The following is a 22,318-nucleotide window of genomic DNA, read 5'->3' on the forward strand; positions in this document are numbered from 1 at the left end:
CCATAAAGAAGTTAATAGCTGGAGGCTGTTAGATAACCACTGTCCTTGAAGCTAGCATTTCTTTTCTTAAACGGGGATGTGGAAGACACATCTCTGTATCCTCTATACCAGGTATGAACTAGTTTCTTTCATTATGGAAAGCAACCTAAGATATACCAACTTCTCCCTATCAAATAACCAGCTCCAAATAAGAATGGAATATAATTCTGTCTGAGAAAAGTGTAAAAAGGGGCACTCATGCAAAGGAGTCTGTGTGTTTGTCAGTCTCCACACTGCATTTCTTTATGTTTCTACTCTGCTTATTGGGGGGATTCACAACAAATGCATCTCTGATTTTTTATAATTGAAAGCATAACATTGATCGATATTAAAGAAAACAGATCTCTATTCTTTATAAAAAATAAGAATTTTTTTATAAAGGATTCAAATGGATATCATTTGGTGAAACTTAAATGAGTTAATATCTTTGTTTCTCTTATTACCTTCCTTTTTGTAGGTTTCCATGGGAATCTTTGAAAAGTAACTGACTACAGCTGAATCTATATGTGTTCTAACAAGATCAGATTCAATTAAAGATCTGATGCATCTGCTCCTTGTGGTTTATGAAAAAAATCAACATGAATTTATTGAATAATTAATATGTACAGATTATGCAAACTGCCTGTGAGAAATTCAAAACCCAAGGAAGCGCTTGCCTGTGTTCTCATATGGCAATAAGAACTGAAGCTAGGCACATATTCATCAACATGAGGTAGGAGAGAAAATATTTTTCACCCATCACAAGGTTCATGGCTGAGGCTTTTATAACAAAAGACAGATTAACAACAAAAAAATAGGATAACCAAATGTATTTCACATAAGCTTTATATGACCAAAGCCTTCAGAAATGAACATGTAAAGAACCAGGGAAAACTGCATTTTTACAGGAAGTCATACAAAAGTGTGATTGGAGCACAAAAAAGTATGATCTAAGGATAATAAACTGGAGTAAACTTAACAAGGCTTGTTTGTTCAGATTTTTCTTGGACTCCCCATGTGACATTTCTTCCCTCCTGTAATAAGACAGGACATCTGTCACCTGAGGTTCTTCAGGAGAGAGGGGAAGTCAGAGAGACCTTCCTGCTTCGCAGTTTTCTCAACTTATTTTGGCTTAAAATACTCAGTATGGCAAGATTCCACATTTTGGGGTAGCATTTCCTATACCCCATTAATGACAAACAAGAGTATCCTAGTTTATTTTTTCCCCAATTGAAATTGTTTTTTATAATCCCAGAAAAAAACCAAGAAAAAACAAAACAAAACAAAACAAAACCTGCTAGGCATGGGGTAAGTGAAAATGGAGGTTAAAATGACAATATTGTAGACAGTTAGCCAGCGAGTTATTCAGTATCTCAATTACTATAAATTGAGTGTCTACAGTTTGCCAGTGACTATGATAGAATCCTAGGACACAGAAATTGACAAAGTAGACAATATCCTTCCATTTGCTGAACTTATACATGACCAAACTAATAATTCCAAAGAATTAGAAGGGTTAAGAATGAAACGAAATAAGAAATGTTATAAAGAGTAAGTACGGTAGAACTGGGAAGCTGGGAGCTGGTAAATTTTATGTAGGATGATCAATCAAGAATATTTTGAGGCCATGTAATTTGACTTGAGATCTGAGAGGTGAACAAACAATAAATTGGGCTTTTTGGGAGAGAATATTAAAAAGAAAAGATAACCAGAAAGAAAAATTACAAAGTTTCTGAGATAGAAGTGTAGTCTGTTCTAGAAATATGTGGTACACTAGAAATACAATACAAGACACATATGTAGCCTTGAATTTGTTAGACATTTAAAGAGTAAAATTAAAGTGGTTCAATTACAATAATACTAAATTTTGTCTTATTTTATGTAATGTACCCTAAATAGCATTTCTACATATAATCGAATTAAACATTAATGAAAATATTTTACTTGAATTTTTTATACTAAGGTTTAAAAATATGCTACATATTTCAGACTTACAAAATGAATTTGAATTAGAACATTTAGATATGGTGATTGTATTTTAAGTAATCATAGTCATTTGTGACTCATAGCTACCATATTGGATGGTGTGATTATAGAGACTGAAAGAAGGCTACTGTTTCTGGATGGCATCTAAGAAAGAAAGTGTATTGAGAGGAATTAAGAGCTAAAAAGAGTATATAAAGCAAGCAGGGCCTTCTAGGCAGTGGCATGAAATTTATATCATATTCAAATTACAACAGGAAGTCATTAGAGGGTTTTAAGAAAAAAAAACTGACCTGATATAATAACTGCTATTAATAGACTGTGCATGCTGTGGAGAAAATAGCCTGTAAAGCATACAAGAGTAGATGCAGAAAAACAGTTAGTCTTCTTTGAGATACATTGGCAGCATAAGCAGTGGACATATATGGGAAAAATATGGATATGTGTTTTGGAGGTAAAAGCCCACCAGACTGAATTCTACCAGAGAGATCAGATATAGGGTAAGTATAAAGAAAGGAATTAAGAATGACTCCTGTTTTTGTTTGTTTGTTTTATTGTTGTTGTTATTCTTTATTTTTGCAGCAGCAAGTGGATGGTGGTAGCATAAATCGAAATAAGAAAGACTTGAAGTTTCAGGGACAGAAATGGAAATTCCCGTGGGTTATGTAAAGTTTGAAATGACAGTCACAATTCAAAATTATGAGTACACAAGATGTTTTATTAGAGTGGAATTCAGATTTTGAGAGTGTTAGTGTATAGTTATTATTTAAAGTTAAGAGATAATGACATTACTTAGAAAAGGAAAGAAAAGGAACAGAAGGGGAGAGAGGAGAAGATAAAGGATTAGGTGAGGGGAGTAGAGGAGAAGGGCTGACAATGCCTACAACAAAAGGCAGAAAATTAGTTAGGAGGACAAAGGCTATTTTCAAAGACAGGTAGTGGCATAAGCCTAGTTGGTATGCTATAGAGAGAGACAGGAGGTAAGAAATGGAGATGGCAGTACAAATACTATTTTCAAGGAGTCTATTTAAAAAGCAGAGAAACAAGAAGGAAATTGGAAAGGGGATGTGCATTTGCAGGGAGAGCATTTTCTAAAAAATTATATCATTAAGGTTGAAAATCTGAGATTAAGCCAGGTAAATCAGTTTACCCAAAATCTCGCAGTACATAGTGAAACCAAGTTGCAAATACAGATATTTCTGACATCATGGGCCAGGCCCTCATGCACGTTATACTGTATATTATAATGCCTCTTGGGGGAGGAAAGCTGAATTTTGGAAAGCCAACATCTTTTAAATGTACTGGTATCAAGTAAGGTATTGATTAGTCTAGTAGATAAGAAGCTGAACTAAGACTGGAATTATGAGAAGGAAAGGGCTGCTGAAAAATACATTACCAACCAAATAAGACCCCAACAAAGGTGAGGCTGGGCCTCATGAATATGGGAATAAGGAATAGTCAAAAATGACTCAGGGCTCATAGATTCCCATACATAGAAAAATATGGTGGTCTGAATCTACCATGAATTTGGCTTTCATATGACGTTCAATTTAATTAATACATTTCTTCACAATCCCTCGTCTGCTTTTTGGATCTAAATGGCTTTTCACACCTCAGCTGACTAATGATGATTTTGAGCTATCATTTGGCAGCACTGCCCCCTAGTTGTTTCAGGATTTTTTTGTAAAAATATGCTTGACCTTCTAATGTATTTTCCAGAAATCCCTTACGTGCGAAAGCAAGTTGATCCTTTTAAGTAAAATATTGGCAAAAACAATGAACAGAAAAAAAAAGTTCAAAAGAAAAGATATTAAGCTTAGTTTTATGAAATTATATTCTGATATGACAGCAGATTTAACTTGAAATATGTAGACATCTTCATGTAGTATTATGAGTAATTTTCCACCTTTGCTTTGGAACCTGAGTAAAGATTACAGTCTGCTAACCTTAAGAGTCAGCCTCACCAGGATTTTCCAAAGGATTTGGTGGATCTGTGTGGGGCCAGTTATCAACACAGCTCTCAAGATGGCCACGATAGCATATGATAATGCACACCTTAAATACCAGCCAGTTAACCTTGTAAAATTTAACAGGTTTTATTGAAAATTCTCAGAGTGGTAGCTATTTTTATTTTATTTCATAGACAAGGAGACAAAGGTCTCTGCCAGTAATTTGGTCAAAATCTCTCAGCTACTAAATGGCAGAGCCAGGATTCAACCTAGTTAGGGTTTATAGCAAAGCATGTACTCTCAGCAATAATATGGATGTGGCTTCTGAGAAAGTACTTGAGAGGTACAACCCAGTGATCATCTATGTAGCTTCTTCATGGTAGCGTTTGTAGTGTCTCTGTAGTGTGAAGAGTCTGTTGCAGGGCACATTGCTGCTACTTTTCAGGCACTAGAGGAATGGAAGATTGTAGTGTTTATGATAAAGAAGAGATAGTTATGCATAAAAGCAAAAAAAGAGAGGAAACAGGGATATTAATTCCCAACAGATCAGTGAAATTTGCTAGAGATCATAAATATGTATCATGCAAAAATATTTTCCATCTAACAAGGGCTTTACTCTTCGCCCCACTCCCACTCTGAGTTTAATTATTGCTAGAGGCTTCTCTGTTGTTTGATTTAGTACTGCAATTTTGCAATTACCTGCCAATCCTTCCTCTGTCTTTGTTTTTTGTTTGTTTGTTTGTTTGTTTGTTTTATTTTGGAATCTTCTTCAATCTTGTTGCATCCACTTGTATGACAAATCAAGCAGGTCCATGCAACACACAAGGACTCAAAAGATGCTCTAATGTCTTTGGACTTGTTGGTTGAGTAACCATGTTAATGATAACATTGAGCAAAGTTAATGCAATATTTTATGCCCCCAAAACACTTTCGAGTTTCTAATTTTGTAAAAAATTTTCCATTTTCTTTGGGGCGTAGTAGCCCTTTATTTTCATGAATGTTGAAAAATGATACATTTTTAGATGTACCACAAGATTATATCTCAAATTCTAGTTCAACACCAAGAAGTTCTGAATATATTTGTAGAGAGAAGTCATAGATCTCCAACCATACAAACTGAAAGTAAAGCGTCAGCAATTGCAGTCATTTATTCACTCATCCAATGAGGAAACATTTATCTCAAGTCTGCTGTGGGCTTGACGAAGGGTTGAATGCTGAAGATGCAATAATGAACAAATACACATACTCTAATAGCTAGTAAGTATTATGAACACAGATATGATAGAAATACACACAGACCACTAAACAAATAATATGTAAAGTCATGTGCTTGGTTTTGCTCAAAAATTATTCTGTGAACTGAAAATATCCCTGTGAAGAATAAAAGGCCAAAATGGCCTTTCATATTATGAAGAAAATATTCTTGCTCTCTGTATAGATGATCACAAGTAATTTAGAAAAATAATACTACTTTCCTAGACTGGAGAAAAATTGAATGTACTTCCTTAACAATGATAGACACAGATACAGATACAGAGAAAAAAACAAAAACAAAAACATAGACCCATTGTTTCGATGTATTGTCTACCATTCAGAAAATGTCACGGCAAGTATAATTACACATTATCATATTTAACTAGCTGCACTGTGCTGCTTACACTTGTGTTATTTATAATTCCATGAATAACTCAAAAGTCCAAATGTGTCCAGGCTGCTGTAGATTAGGATACAATTTTTACTTTTACTTATCTGAGAATATTCATCTGAAATTAACCAATTTCAGAGACCTTGGTAGATAGTATTTACTTGAATTAAAAATAATAAAATCACTTGTATATTTTCTAGTATCTACAAACATGGTTGATAGTAGAACATTTAATTGAACAAGCATGGATACTGACGCATAAAAAATGATACCAGATGTAAACAATTGATATTAGTAAACTGGTAGGCATTGGTTAAATGTGAAATACACGGGATCTAATTGCTTTACTATATATATATATTTAAAAGTTTACATAAATGCTAACCGATAAAATAAAATCAGCGTACGTAATCTATTGGAATAACTTCAAAGATCAATTACTGAACATTTTCCCTTTATACCAACTTGGGAATAAAGAACGTTAAAGTTCAAGATAACCAATCGGCAATTTTTGTAAGTAAATAAGGCAAGGTCACATTCACTAGGCCTTAACGCTGAGAGTTCAGTAAAATAGAGGATGCTGGGTTGCAATTCTGAACATTCAGAAAAATAGATTAGAAAAAAATGCTGCAGGCACAGGCAGATAACTGGCATGTGGCAGTGGCAGGTTTCTTTATAACATAACACTTACAGTTCTCTTTATATTGTATTTGCTATCTTAAGACAAAAATTTTATATTTTGAAATTGGTGCAGAGCATGAAACAAATTTGATTTTAAGTATTTCAACGGTCTTATAATTATTTCCCCAATGTATGTTCACCCCACATGCCTTACCCACTACACATTCTGGATATTAACGCCATCATTATGTTGGATATCTTATGTTGGGATGCTAATTGAGGGGGTATTTCCCAATGCTAAACTTGTGTAGGAAAAGATTAAAATTATAAAGCTTAAAGATCATTGAATAGTTAATATTTTGGGAGGTAAAAATCTCACAATCACATATTTGAGATGTAATAGTGAAGGAATAGGTATGTGGTATAAAGACGGGGCAATCAGTGCTAAGAAAATCAGTGTTTCTTTAGTTGTATCCTCAGCAGAGATTTAAATAACTTTTGTTATTTTTTTCTCTCTTTTAGGGAATTAAAATTGGACTACTCTTTCTTACCCACAATCAAATTCCAGAGAAACCATTTGTGATGCTAATGAAGGAAATAGTCATGAACTTCATACTTCTCTAAGTATTTTCATGCCCATGCATTTGTGGATTGCAATATTTTCCTAACCCAGCTGTCTTTCTGAGTCACTGTCTCTGCTCCATCCTCTTCGATGTGGCATAGAACGTTTTAATCAGAGAAGCAAAAAGCTTGTTTTGCTGTTAGAACTAATGAGTTTCCAATTGATAAATTACATTAAATAGTAAACAACACATCAATAAATGTCTTGTCCTAAGGTATTAAAAAATTCACATGAAGCCAATAACAACATAAGTGAAATGTTTGGTTTATTAATTAAGTAATGAAGAAAATTCTATCTGATTATTGTGCATGTACCATATACTGGACCAGAATTTACAATGTACATATATAGTTTATACCTGACAGCATTTAATGGGCTTGGAAAGACCCAATAAACCAAAATTATCTTTCACACACCTGCCAGGTCATCTATAATATTTCACATCAAATTTATTTCGTTAGAGTAACACAGACATTGCCAACTGATGTTAAGTGTAAAAAAACGCTATTTTCTAGGAAAGTTATGAATCCAAACAATTGGTGAATTATTTTAGTTTTGTCCAAACAGCCCTATCTCTTAGATGTGACCAAAACCTTTAAAGAACAAGATAAGGCAGATAAAGGTTAATATTAGGCAAAGGGTGAGATGCGGGAGATTGCCACGAGAGACTGACTGCTACAGGACACATTCTGCAGTGGATGGCCTTGAAATGAGAGGGGAAGCATAACTCCTTGTTATGACATCTCAATGGCAGAAAGGACGATGAGCACCCAGTGTGAACTTGGCTAGGGGCCCTGCACATTATCCATCCATTGCTTTCAACTATACCATGTATCAGAGATTATCATCTCCGTGGTCTAGATTAAGACATTGAGATGCAGGGAAATTAATACAGCAAGTAACAGAGGCAAAAGCAGAGGTGGTGATGACAAACTTTCCTGGGAAAATCTACATGTGTATATTAAGATGTATAAGAATAATTCTGATTAAGAGACAAAAAAAAAAGAGAAAGAAAGAAGGTGGAAGGAAGGAGAAAGAAAGGAAAAGGGGGAAATAATAAAAAAGGAGAAAAATTAAAAAAATTTTTTTGAAAGACAAAAATAAGTAACCAATTATTGAGTTGCATACGTAGCCTTAAATACTTTGTAGGTTGTCCAATAATTTGTAGATTGTCCATGAATGCTTCAAAAAGTATCCATAATCATCATAATTATAATCATGATCATAAGCAATGTGCATCAAAACCAGACCATGAGAAAGTAAATTTGAGTAGTAAGTTGGCCTATAGTATTGCCAAATATTTCTTGAAATCAGGGAGTGCGTTGTTTGCCATGCTGTAAGCCTCGTCACGAGAAAATAAAAATAATTTACCCCAGTGGTGCTTACATATCTCAAATCTTTATTTTCAGCCTTAAATTCATTGACTCTACTAATTTTCAATTATTTTTATGGAGCCACACTTTTAAGTGAATTTTTATTTTTTGTCTTCTCACTTCTCTGGAGCTTGCCTCTTCCTTGAAAGTAGTTATAAGTGACTGACAGGTATGGAAATACTAGAAGAATTCCCACAGAATCATTTCTTTGTATAGAAAATACAATAAATGCCTATTTATACAGTATGGTTAAGAATTGGGATAGCTTGGTTAATTGCAGTTCTAGTTAGCCGAGGAGTTGTATGGCCAGGGAGAATTAACAGATGGTTACAAAAGTGTACTGTGTGCATTAAATCTATTCTGGGGCTTACTACTTTTTGCATTCATTTTTAATATATTCATGAAAAGATTTCTTGATACTGTATAATTAAGCATCTACCATTCAGAAATTGTTTATGGAATAGAAAAGATGAAGCTTATACTTGATTGCATTTCTGAGAGTGTGTACTTTTTAAGATTTTTGTGTTTACTAAGGTGCCATGATAAATGACTTCTTACCCATAAAATGAATTAGTTGCTATTTTTGTCTATTGGTCAAAGCTGCATTTTATTCAAAAGACCTGAGGTGGTGACATTCAGGATATTTCCACAGAAGCCACTTTCACTTATATTAATATTGTATAATTTACTTCCCAAATAACATATCTAGCCATATCTATTATGAAGCTGTGGAAAAAATTCTTATGTCACTTTCTTTATTTCAGCAACAATTACAAGGAACTGCATGTCAAATACAATCAGCATTCTGTGAGGCTTTCATTTCATTATTTGGCTGTATAATACACACATCTGTAGAGTAATATTCAGTTACCTGGGGTCATTTTCATTCATGAGTATTTCACAGACCAGCCATCTCTAAATGCCTGGGGTCCTCAGAAACTCAAGTATAAACTGTTCATTAAAATTTCAATCGTTTCACACCTAGTGGCACATACCATATGTTGGATATCCAGTGAAGAAATTGCATAATACTCCAAAATTTCAATGTAGTCAGCTCTGGACAACCCTTTGAGCAGAAGCTAACCTGAGCTTCCTGCTCTCCTGAGATTAGGGAAAATGCAGCTGTGAGCCTATTCAGTTCCTCCTCTTGTAATGGAGAGGAAATACCACAATGTATTTTTTGTGGCACATGAGAGCTGGAATCTCTTCAACAACCACATCTTTTCATAGTGTTGTGTAAAGTATGGTTAAGAGACGATTGGAGAACTATCACAATTCTGTATTTCTTTATTGAAAGTAGGACTTATTGTTTGGAATAATGGGATTACAGATCAGAGGATATCCATTTCTCAATCACAACAACCTAAAGGTAGACATAGACATTTTATAGCAGACTGAGGAGTATAACTCTGTGAAGAAATTTAGGCATGGATACTTCACATTTTCAAACGATGCATCAAAGCATAGGGATTCAAACATCTTTCTAATCTGTTACATAAGCGTCTTTTCAGAACTGGTTTCCTCTAAATGATTTATAATTTTTAATTCATTCTAGAATATTCGATAACACTGAATAAGCCCTTTCACGAGACAAACGTTCATACTAACATATATTAGTAGCATTACTTCAATTTCAAGGGCTTCAAGTAACAACCAAATCTTTTCTATGTGTCCATAAACTTGGGATTAACAACCACCAAAAGGAAAAAGGAAGGTGTTGGCATGAAGCAGAAATTAAATCTATAATCACCCTTACAGGAGTTATGTGTAAAAAAGCTCCTAAGAGACTTTAACTCTCAAATAAGTTCTTATCCCCCTCCCCAATTTGAGATAGGACATTCCGGGGCATGTTTCTGAAACCTAGGGAAGAAACAGCCCTCACTTGAGCTTTGTGGGGAGTAAGATGCCTTATGTGCCCTTGAGACAGCTTGTTCCCCACACATACGGGAGGAGAAGGGGCCAGCTTATGTAATCACTTCTTAGGCATTTGCTTCATTTCTGAACTGAATTTACTCATACATGTTGAAGGAATTTAAAGTACTCTACTAAAATCTGCTAGAGAATATTCATTTAAAACTGTTTTATTCGGTGCCCAGAATTTTCTCTAGCACATGATTTAAAATTACTGATTTCTATTATTTGTAGGCACAGTATTTTGAACAGCAAGAAGATTATTAAGAATTTTACTGTAATACTAAAAACATACCAGAGTTTATTTGACCAGTGAAAAATTGTAAAGAAGAATCTACTCTGTAAAAATATCTGTGCAATGCATTTCATTGTATGCCCTATCTCTTAGTTACTACACAGGAGGGAAGAAAAGCTTCTTTAATGCATTGTCTTCCCCACCCTCCTCAACACAAAAAACACACACTTCACACACTCCACTGGGATTGCTTAACTGCAGGGAGAAAATTGTCATCCTAAAAAGAAACCCTGGCATATCCCTGGGCTGAGCCAACAAAGGTGGGGAAAAGAATGTTCCAATCTAATGTCTTTTTTACTCCAGGGAAGACCAGAGCAGTCACTCTGGACAGTCCATCCTGAATTGTGAATTTTCACAACTATTACTTCATTTGATCGCCTCACTCTCTGTCCCTCTCCTCCAGAGCATTAAGGTATAACCCTACTGCCTCTCTGCGCCCAGAGCAGATGAGTCATATTATGATGGACTATTCTTTGTCTTCTCTACATTCCGTCTTTTGAGGAACCACTTTATAATCACTTATTAGTAATTCTATGCAGTCTTGTGTTTGTACTAGGACAAACTCACACTCCCTGCACATGAGTAAGCATGTGACCAAAACCTGGGCAATCCGAGTACACTATGACCAGAGGTCACTTGGTTATAGCAATTATTTCAGAGAAAGGTACATGATTTAAGCCATGTTAACTAGAATTTCTCCCATAATTTTGTCACTATTGTGGGGAAAGTTTTTTGTTCAATGGCTCTCAAGATATATATATATATATATTTACACACACACACATATACACGTATATGTGTATGTATATATATGATATAAATTACAAGCCTGATCAATTTATCACCATAGAATAATAACTTGCTGGGAATGTGGCCAAGCAAAGGAAAACAGATTAAGATATGCTGAGAAAGAGACCTTATGGCATTGTTTGGAAATCTGGATCTAGCAGTTCTTAAAACAGAACCTCTCCCCCTCCCTTGCTGTATTAGTCAATTTTATTGAATAAATGAGTTTGCACTCACTCTTTGATACCTTTAACTAACAGAATTCCTTCGATGCAGAAATTGGTACTGGCAAGTGGAATATTGCATGAGAGAGGAATTCAAATATGAATTTAGCTAGATCAAGGTAAGCAGTATGACAGAAATCATTTCTCATATTGGGAAGTTTATCAACCTCCTTATGTGATGGTAAAGAATATGGTTAAGTTTTTACCTGTTGTATCTTGAAAATCAGACAATGTAAATAAAGTATCTGGGAGCTTTAGGGCACATTAGAAGCCAGCAAACAAGCAAGCAAACAAACAAACATATAAAACAAAAACATCTGTTGTGATGCTACAGCTTATTGAATGCTTCCCGGGGCCTTTAGTAAGATCCTAAGATCAAGTTTGGCTTAAACTAACTTCCCTCAAAGCAGAGAGTAGCAGCCATTTCTCCCTGACAAAGGTGATATCCCATGTCAAAGTTGTCAAAATTTATATGACCATGTCATACAGGCTGAAAAAACCAAATCATATAAATATGACTCCAAGACAGTCAGTGAAAACAAAAGTGCAAGGGGGTAGAGAAATCAGCAAATTTTTTATTAGAGTCCAGAAGCCAGACACCAAGAAGAAACTTTATCCTGCAAGGACAAGATTAGTGTGAGATAATTGAGGCACTTATTTCAAGCACAAAATTTAAGGAATCACTAAAAAACCTTGGTAATCAGGAAATATAATATTTAATGAAATATTTTAAAAAATAAAAAATGTAAAAATTCACACCGAACAAAGCATCCACATTGTAAATCAACACATGACTAAACTCAATCGTTGTTCACTTCCTGTCCAAAAAATTAAAAAAAAATAGTGGCCCTAGTATTAACAACCATGTACTCTAATGCAGCCAAAAATAAAGAACAGATTACTAGTCTCACTGCCCTAGGCAGAAACAGTGAAATGGGTTGCTAAGAAACAGAAACCACCAGAATGAAATTTAGATTAAGATGAGACTCATTGACCCTGGTTACCAGTCCAGAGAGGAAGCAGGTAGCAGTCAAACAAAAGTCAGCTGAGGGTTTAAGGGCATTATTTTGCCAGAGAAACTTCAATATTGGCAAATTTTCAATGCCTCAGACAATTAGCACATCAATGAGTTTACACAAAAAGGAAGTTGCCTACCAAAACAGTGCTGTTCCAGAAATGGAAATCCTCCAATAATCTCAGATGCAGCCATGGAGGAAAATGTCCAGGGCATGTCCTGCAGAGGGCAGAGAGAGGCAGGATGGTCAAGACATTGACTCATCTGCCACTGAACCACAGCCACTGGTTTCTGTCCAGCAGAAGTAATATGTGCTCTAACTCAAAGGCCACTGTATGCTAGTTACTATTCTCTGTTTTTTTTTTTTTTTTTTTTTAATGTGAAAATGTTTATTCTATGTGTTTATTCTAGTCTTAATTCTTAATTTTTGACTTGATATGTTGGGGCTTTTTAGATTCATCATGTAGCTGCAGATTACAAATTTACTTAGTGCAACATCTAATCTGAATAAGAGTGAGTTGTGTCATCCAAAGATTCTAATCTTGGAACTGCATGTAGAAATTGAAAAAGACTTTGGGTTATCAATCTTTGGGGAGAGGGCAAATGCATTTTCAGTATTATGTTAAAGTAGTTGCATTAGGTTGGAACTGATATTTTCTAACATACATGTATGAATAGAAAAATGTTTGTGGATTACTATGCGGTAAACCTAGTGAACATTTATTTTTTTCCTTTTCATTGAGAATGAAGTGTCTTTCATTGTACAGTAATGGTCCTTCATTGCACAGTAATCTGACCCCAATCCAGGTATTTTTGTGAGACCAACCTTGTCACTCTTTGTGTCTCCCCATTCTACTGCTCCCCAGTAGGACTGATCTTTGGATCCAAATCTGCACAATCAAAATATTCCCTTTCATTGCTGTATACTCATTTTTCCCAAATCTTTAGTATGAGCTCAGTTTCAGTTCCAATTACCAACCCATATTACATTATCTTTGATGTTCTTTGGTCTCCTCATGAGAAAACTTACTGATTTGACACATTCAACTCTTAAACACAAAAACAAAAATAAACAAAAAAATCCCCCCCTCAAAACTAAGGATATGGGTCCTCTGGACTTATTCTATTTCAAGAAAATAAGTCTCCATGTTCACAGTCAATAGAAAGACAGTTTTCTACTTTAAAAAAAAAAATAAGAAGTTAATTAAGCAGGCTACAGAATAACCATACAAAGAAATAGAGGAAAACACTCTTAATGATTTCTTGTGCATAACACAAATTGCTCTACTGAGCAATTTTGAGTACTTACTTTGTTTCAGAATCTATTTTTTAAATATATTTCATCATTCAATAGGAGGTGTTATAATCATTATTTTATAGATGGTAACAACGAAAGCATGAAGCATTTATGTTATTTGTTCATCATTGCATAACAATTAAATGGCAGAGTTGGAATTCAAAACCAGATGGCCTAGACGCAGAGTCCAAGCACCTACTCCTTTCATAAGTGCTACTTATTCACAGTAGAGGTGAGAAAATCACTGTGGAATGGATGAGTGAACGGATTCAAACCTTTTTTAGGCCAGACTAAAGGCAAACAATATGCCTGGACTTAAAATGAATGAAGTTCTTAATAAAAGGACCTCATGCTATAGTGTAAGTCATGCTACACAGAGAGAAATGTTGTTTGCACCTAGAAGATCCCTATCCCCACAAGGGTGAGTGAGCACTAACCATGTTTATACAATCTCTACACCGTGTCAAAGGGGTAGAATTACCTTTATTCCCTTTGCTACCCATTTTTCTTTCTTCCCATCCCCTACCCCAAATATGCACACAATTACTGCCCTCGGCACATTTAGGCAAATGTTCCCTCTGACCTACCTCTTCTAACATTTGCTATTCAAGAATATTCAACAATGTGCTTATTTTATAGGCCTTGTTTTATTTTTTTTGTTACTTTCAGCATGAAAGCTACTCACCATAAGTGCTTTATTTTCACTGTGCTTCCAGCTAAATCCCGCACAGTAAAACAAATTAAGCAGATGGCAGACTTAAATGTTAAAGATTGGAAAAAAAATGTATGAAGAAATTTTAGGATAAATTAGAATATAGGATAGAATATATTGAAGTGAGATGAATCAGAGGTTAAAGTCACAGAGAATTTTAAAGCACTTAGCTTCAGTGAAGATATACGCATGATTCGGGAAAGGAAATAGTGCTTAACTCCCAAATTAGTGAAATGCCTTATGCGGCTTTCTTGCCTCATGAGGTCATGCACATCACCACTGCTATCTTTCTTTCTTTTCAGAGTAAAATGTTCACAGTCTCAATCATCATGGGGAAGGTTCAAAGGATAGAGGTTTATGTGGTTTAATATGAGTGATGCCTGTGGAGAGCCCAGACAAAAAAGAAAATAAATTTTCATCTGCTGTCCATTACTAGTTTCTCTGAATTCTCCTATTAGGGAATATACATTCACTGTAAAACTTTGAGCTCTGTTAAAATGCAAATTTCCCTGGGGGCATTCAATCTCATGAGTCATTTTCAACTATGAGTAAATGAAATTAGCAGATCATTTCCTAAGAACAGGTTTGAGTAGAAAGGAGGAAGGAGGAAGCATAAGGCTGCCAAGGACCAGGATTAAGTCCTTAAGCTCAAGTTTCTAAGATAGGAGCATTCTAAAATCAAAATATGTCTCATCAAATATTATCCCAGAACTAGTCTTGGTATTCATAAATTTAAAGATAAGTAGTATTGTTTTGAATGAATACTACTTTTTAAAGTAAACAGAAAAAGTTGTAAAAGCAAGGGAAAAACAAAGAAGCCAACACGTATTAAGTTTCTGTTATGTATTAGGGATTTTACTCTCTCCAGCCGCCACAACTCTCTGTGATATTTTCATGAACCCCACTTTATATTTGAGGACAGTGAGCCTCAGAAATGTTACTTAACTTGACAAAGGTTACACATCTGATAAACAGTATAGAGGAAAGATTCTGATTCCAATCTCTCTGGAAAGCTTGGGTTTTCCCCACACCAAATGGCAATGGCTTTCTGGTTTCAAATAACCTAACTGCATGGTAACATTTAAAAATGATTAAACAGGGAATGGTAATTATATTCCAAAAAATAAAGGGACAAAACATACTAATACCAATACAATATAACTAATATCTTTGGCTGTGATCAGGAAGAGGCAATTAGAGAAAAATGGAAGAATTGTTAGAAGGGAAAGAGGACATACCCAATGGGACATAGAAGGCAACTTGAACTAACTTATAATTGCACCCAGCTGCCATTAGGATCCACTTCAATGCTCATGTAATTTCCATAGACCCAAGACTCACTTATTTCTGACACAGCATATTAATCTAAAGACAGACAGTGTAGGGGTTGATTAAAGACCTTCAAAACTCTCTCAAGATAATTTAATGGCACACGAAGAAAAAAATATATATTCCAGTGAGACATTTTAAGAAAATATCAGCTAGAAGTATTTTATTTTTATTATGTTGAAATTCAGACATGTCATACCTAGTCTGTTTTATCCGTAGTTAACCTTTTGTGACATTCTATGAGCCAGAGCAAGTAGCAATATACAATTAGACTAGCCTCCTTTTGTGTCATAGACTTTTGGTGGGAAAAGAATCATTCTCTCTCAAGTATAAAATGACAAAGAAAGTCTGCGTAGGCATGCTCAGACAAATGAAAAGTTATCTTTTAAGTGTTTATATCACAGAAAAAAAGGCTCTAATAATTTATATTAACTGCAAAAATGCCTCCAGAAGATTAGAATAATAGAAAAGCATTTATAATATCCAGGAGGGAAGAGCCATATGAATAGAACTGAGACTATTTTCTTGGGAAGTTTGTAGAGGAACGCATTTTAGACAAACTTATGAGAAAAATATAATTTCTTATTTTATGTGAAAATGTTTGAATAGCCAGTCATGGTTACAGACAAACCATGTTTTGTATCTAGTGGTACAAATTAACATATATATCATCTACAGAGCTTGAAGTCACAAGCTTCTAACACTTTCTTATTTTCTTATAGATTATGTATTCTTGATAGTAGCGATATGTTTTTGTTTGAAATACAATTAAACTTCTAAATTTTGTGTTTAATGAAATATTAAGGTTTATAAACAAATTATTATCAGAAGGAACAGTAATTTTCCCTCAGGTACATATAATGAGACATAATGTTTTCAGAGCCAACTGAGAGGATAATTCTTTCTGTAAACAGTGCCCCGAATTTTTTTTTTTATTTTCTTCTTTCCTCATTTCCTACTTCCCACACACCCCCATTTGTAGGTAGGTACAAAAGTACTCAGGATTACATGTAGAAGTGTTCAATTAGGACTCCCTGTTTGAAAGTACACTGACTCTGTCAATTTACTGTGTTTCAGATAAATATGAGCGCATGAAGCAGCAGAGGCTGCTAAGCATGCTGAAGAATGGGCCCTTGTTCCTAAAGTCTTCCTCAGGACAGAGACACAAACAGGAGCAGGTGAGCTCAATTATTTGTGAATGGAGAATGGGTGTATGAACTGTCTTTTTTTAAAAAAATTATACTTTAAGTTCTAGGGTACATGTGCACAACGTGCAAGTTTGTTACATATGTATACACGTGCCATGTTGGGGTGCTTCACCCATTAACTCGTCATTTACATTAGGTATATCTCCTAATGCTATCCCTCCTCCCTCCCCCACCCCCACAATAGGACCCGGTGTGTGATGTTCCCCTTCCTGTGTCCAAGTGATCTCATTGTTCAATTCCCACCTATGAGTGAGAACATGCAGTATTTGATTTTCTGTTCTTGCGATAGTTTGCTGAGAATGATGGTTTCTAGCTGTATCTATGTCCCTACAAAGAACACGAATTCATCCTTTTTTATGGCTGCATAGTATTCCATGGTGTATATGTGCCACATTTTCTTAATCCAGTCTGTTACTGATGGACATTTGCTTCCAAGTCTTTGCTATTGTGAATAGTGCCACAATAAACATACGTGTGCATGTGTCTTTATTCCCTATTTAATAAATGGTGCTGGGAAAATTGGCTAGCCATAAGTAGAAAGCTGGATCCTTTATACGAAACTCCTTATACAAAAATTAATTCAAGATGGATTAGATACTTAAATGTTAGACCTAAAACCATGAACTGTCTCTTTAAACTCTGCCAAAGACAACTAGCTAATATTATGTTACTAAAAACATAAAGGAAGTTTCATTCTACTAACAATACAAGTGCAGTAAAATACTTTATATGTTATAGTTGCTCCATAAATTTTAGGCTCCCTCTGTTGATCATTTTTTTTTTTTTACTACTAGAATATAGAGAAAACAATGAAGGAACTTCTACTTTGAGCTTATCTGAGCCACAGAGAGGAACAAAGTGATAAACAGAAATAACAGGAGAGTTTAGAAAAAAATCTATTGTTCTTTCATAATTAAATGTACTATGTATTTTTTAAATAAATAATTTTAGCTATTTTGAATCTATATCCTTTTCTTAAGGATAATAAAAAACTTTAACATATTTGAACCCCTCACTGAATACCTCACTCACTACCTTATCTGTCTTCCTTTTTTTGGTTGGGAAATTTAATTCTACATTGTTTATGTAAGACAAATGGTTTTCTGATGACCCCAATATTTAATTACATTTAACAGTATTATCTGCTCACCACAAGTTTTATTATTTCTTTAAAAATCTACTCATTTCTCTGTGTTTACAATTCTTATTGCTAAAATTCATCCCTTAAATACTATTTTTGTGATTATCTGTGGAACATGAATTGTCTTAGTCTTTGTCTAGAATTGTCTTAATTCCCCTAGTTCTTTGATGTTATTTATGCAGGGCATAGAATTATAGGTGCCAGGTTCTGTGCTTCAGCATCATCTTCTGAATATATTGTTGCCAATAAGAAATGTTTTGCAAACTTAATTTTCATATTTTGAAGATGATAACACATCTTTTTTATAACTCTTAAACAATGTGTGAAGTTTCTCTATAATATATATACTTGTCTCCAGTGTCATAATATTCTTCTACACAGAATGATCTACTGAAAATGCAATATAGTCAGTTACATTATGATATTGCTTAAAATAGTGCACTACCCCCAGTATCTATAGGATAAAATTCAAATTGCTTAGGACAGCCACAGTGGTTCATGCCAATTCCTATAGCCTTATCTCCAACCATTCTAGACCTCATACTTTATGTGCCAGACAGATAAAAATACTTCTCATTCACTGAACATATAAGCTGTTTTTAGGTTCTAAGCATTTATTTATTCTGTTCTGTCTACTAAAAATGTCTTCCTTCTCATTCTCAATTTTATTTTTAACTAATGAATTTTCATTTAATATTTAAGCCTTTATTGAAACCTTATCTCTTCCAAGAAGCTTGACCTAACTCATCCAGTATGAAGTAACTGTGTTTCTTCTGTGCTCCCAAAATACTCCATTTATGTGAATGACTTTCCCAATGGATCTTAAGTTTCTTGGTATCAGGGGCTATGTCTTACACATTTCTAGCCCCTATCATATCATATACTACACCTTCACTTAGAATATGCTTAGTATATATTTGCCGAGTATTTAAAATAACTAAGGAAAAGAAGGTAGACAATATAATATGAATCTTATTATAATTCCATGGACCCATATATATTGTATTAACATTCGAACTCCAACTACTATCCTCTCTTTCTAATTAACTTACTCTAGAATACTCAAAAGAATGTAAAGATTTGATAAGGTCAATAATTTAAAACTGGGAAAAGAAAATGAAGTTTCCTCCGTCCTCAGTTCTCATAGAGAAAAGTAGTATGCGAACATACACATTGAAATTTCTTTATTTCTAGATATAGAAAAAAATTATTGTCTACAAAGAATTTAAAATACTTAGTAATATTGAAAATCTCAAAACCACAACAACATAAAGAAACTTCTTATGAGATTTACATATATATATTTTTTATTTTTTTAATTTCTGGATTTAAGATAAAATGCTCTAACTTCACCAGATTCAAAATATAATTCCCATGCAAGTATGTATGTGACTGAAATAAATTGGTAAGTGATACTTAACGGTATAAAAAATTGGCATTGCAAATGTCCAATAAAATAGCCATGTTGAATGTTCATGAGCGTTTTTGGCATTGTTTAGATGGGCACCAATGTATTCATGTTTTAAAGATCCAGTAGGCATGGTTCTTACATTTCCATGATTAGGAAAATATGAGCATTGATTCTGGTCACTGTAGAACATAAAATCTCTCTCTTTTATATCTATTTCATTTATTCATTTGTTTATTCACTATTTGGCAAATAATAAGTGCCTACTAGGTCCTAAGTCAATGTTAGTCACTGTAAATACAATAGCAAGCCAAGGAGACAACAAGATTAATCCCTGGGTAGATAGCCTAGACACACAGGTGTATATGTCATTAAAATAGCATATAATGGTCTGAGGAGGAAAGTTAAGGGATTATAAGAATAGTTCTTCAACAAGGGTTTACCCATTTAATATGGGCCTTGAGTTTCTATTTGGGTACATGGAATGCTCTCTTAGGAAACTCCCACTTTCAACCTAGACCTGATCCTGAGATAAATCGAAGTCACATGGAGAAGCCATATGTGAGCACTCTGGTCAAGAGTGCCATGTGAGATCCTAGCCAACATCAACAGCCAACCCTGTGAATAAGCCATCTTAGAAAAACAGCCCAACTGGAACTGCAACTTGCAGTCACAGAAAGTCCCCAGGTGAGAACTTCCCAGCTGAATCTAGTTAATCCAAAGAAGCATGAAAGATCTTAAGTAATTATAAGTCATCCTGCCAATTCTTTCTTAAAACGTTGGTACATATTTGTTTTACATAGGAAAACAAATCTTAGACTAACGTTTTTGTTGTGCCGACAAAATAGCTGTTTGCTAACTCCCACTCATGACACTTACTTCTTAGAGAATCATCTCTCTTATGTTCTAACAAAAATAGTTTCCATTTGGTGTTGAGACGTTTAATAAACAGACTATTTCTTCCAATCATGAGAAGGTTTTGTTCTCTCTAGGAGAGAGAAGGGTTTTATATGTCCTATCTCATGCCAATTATTATATATGTAAATATAACATATATATTTATTATATATTATACAATATTATTATATGTTATACAATATTATATATAAAACATTATATATTATATATAACTATATATATAAAATTTTCATTAGCGTTTTGATAATTCAAATATTAACTCATGCCCAGCGCGAAAAAAGAAAAATAATTAACCCTAATATAAATACTATCTTATCAAGATACAAGTATTAAAAATTGGCCGGGCACGGTGGCTCACGCCTGTTATCCCAGGACTTTGGGAGGCCGAGGCAGGCGGATCACAAGGTCAGGATACGGTGAAACCACGTCTCTACTAAACACACACACACACACACACAAATTAGCTGGGCATGGTGGCGGGTGCCTGTAGTACCAGCTACTTGGGAGGCTGAGGCAGGAGAATGGCGTGAATCTGGGAGGCGGAGCTTGCAAGTGAGCCGAGATAGCTCCACTGCACTCCAGCCTGGGCGACAGAGCAAGACTCCGTCTCAAAAAAAAAAAAGAAAAGAAAAAAAGAAAAAAAGAAAAAAGAAAATTGGTATATGTCCCTTTACTTACATATATGTAATACTTTTTTTACAAGGCATTATACCATAGTGTTTTGTAGCCTGCTTTATCCACCTTGAAATATGTCACAAAGTTTTATTAGCCCATTTTTTTTTACCTCTTCCATAATATCATTTTCTTGCTGTAGAATTGTTGATTAAGCCAATTTATATTCTTAGACATTTAGTTACTTCCAAAGGTCCATATTTGTAATGTCTTGTTCTATACTGGTAAATAATCTTACATGTCTTATAGTATTATATGAAATGATCATTTTCCTACATCTTCACAACAATTTCTGCAGTATTTTAAATTACTTATGTTTGACACCTCTTAATGTGATTATTGGCCATTTTAATTTAAAGATTTCTCCATGTCATTGGTCATTATTTCCGTAGGAATGTCTTTATTTGTCTCGATAATTATTAAAGTTCTAAAAAAATATAGCTTTATGTCATAGATTCTTTTTTTTTTTACAGTGTTTGACATTGTTATTTGATTTTGGTCACTTTTGACATACATAGTTGTTTAATTCTAAGTTGTCAAACATATTCATCCTTCACTGAGCTTTATTAATTTTACCTGTAAAGCCAGTTTTAGTTATCTGAATTATAATTATTTTGATGGAACTGATGTTGATATAGAAGATTATAAAAGTATTAACCTTATGTATCCAGGGAACAAAGATTTTCCATATTTTGAACAGAATTCTATCCCTTCATATCCAAAAACATTCAAGTTTTTAATTTATAGTGTTATACAAATCCCCTTTTCAAGCCTTCATTGAAATCTTGAAAAAATATACACTTTCTATTTTTGCTTATCCTATTTGCATTGAACACTGGTAAGTTATTCTTTATTTCTACATTTACTGCTACTATATCCTCTATTAATTCATCCCAAAATATGGATAATAATCCTTGTCTTCACTTGCCAAACAGTATTTTAGAAGGCTGCTTATTTAAAGAAACATTGGTGAAATAGTACAGGGATATTTATTATTTAATATAATTTACCCCATTGTTTATTGGTTTGTGTTATTTCCCTGGGAAATATTATGAGAGCTGTCTCCCTTCGGAGCTCATGGTTGACACAATGTGATTAGAGAATCCTCCCTGAAGAGAGAAAAATCTGCCCACTCCGTCCCTCTTGTTTTCCCTCTTTCTCCTATGTTTAGAGATTCAGTCACACTCCCTG

At 34.3% G+C, this 22,318-nt stretch overlaps 1 long non-coding RNA gene across 1 annotated transcript in view; it reads right to left on the bottom strand.

The window, feature by feature from the left end:
- Nucleotides 1-4,075: 4,075 nt before the first annotated feature.
- The window catches only part of LOC140708951 (uncharacterized), a 127,916-nt gene continuing 109,673 nt past the window's right edge, over nt 4,076-22,318 (bottom strand). The window contains exon 4 of the long non-coding RNA XR_012089263.1: nt 4,076-4,398. This is a non-coding gene — a long non-coding RNA (uncharacterized lncRNA). The remainder of the gene's footprint in view (nt 4,399-22,318) is intronic.

Source organism: Chlorocebus sabaeus, chromosome 17 (assembly GCF_047675955.1).
Source record: "Chlorocebus sabaeus isolate Y175 chromosome 17, mChlSab1.0.hap1, whole genome shotgun sequence".
Classification (NCBI taxonomy): Eukaryota; Metazoa; Chordata; class Mammalia; order Primates; family Cercopithecidae; genus Chlorocebus; species Chlorocebus sabaeus.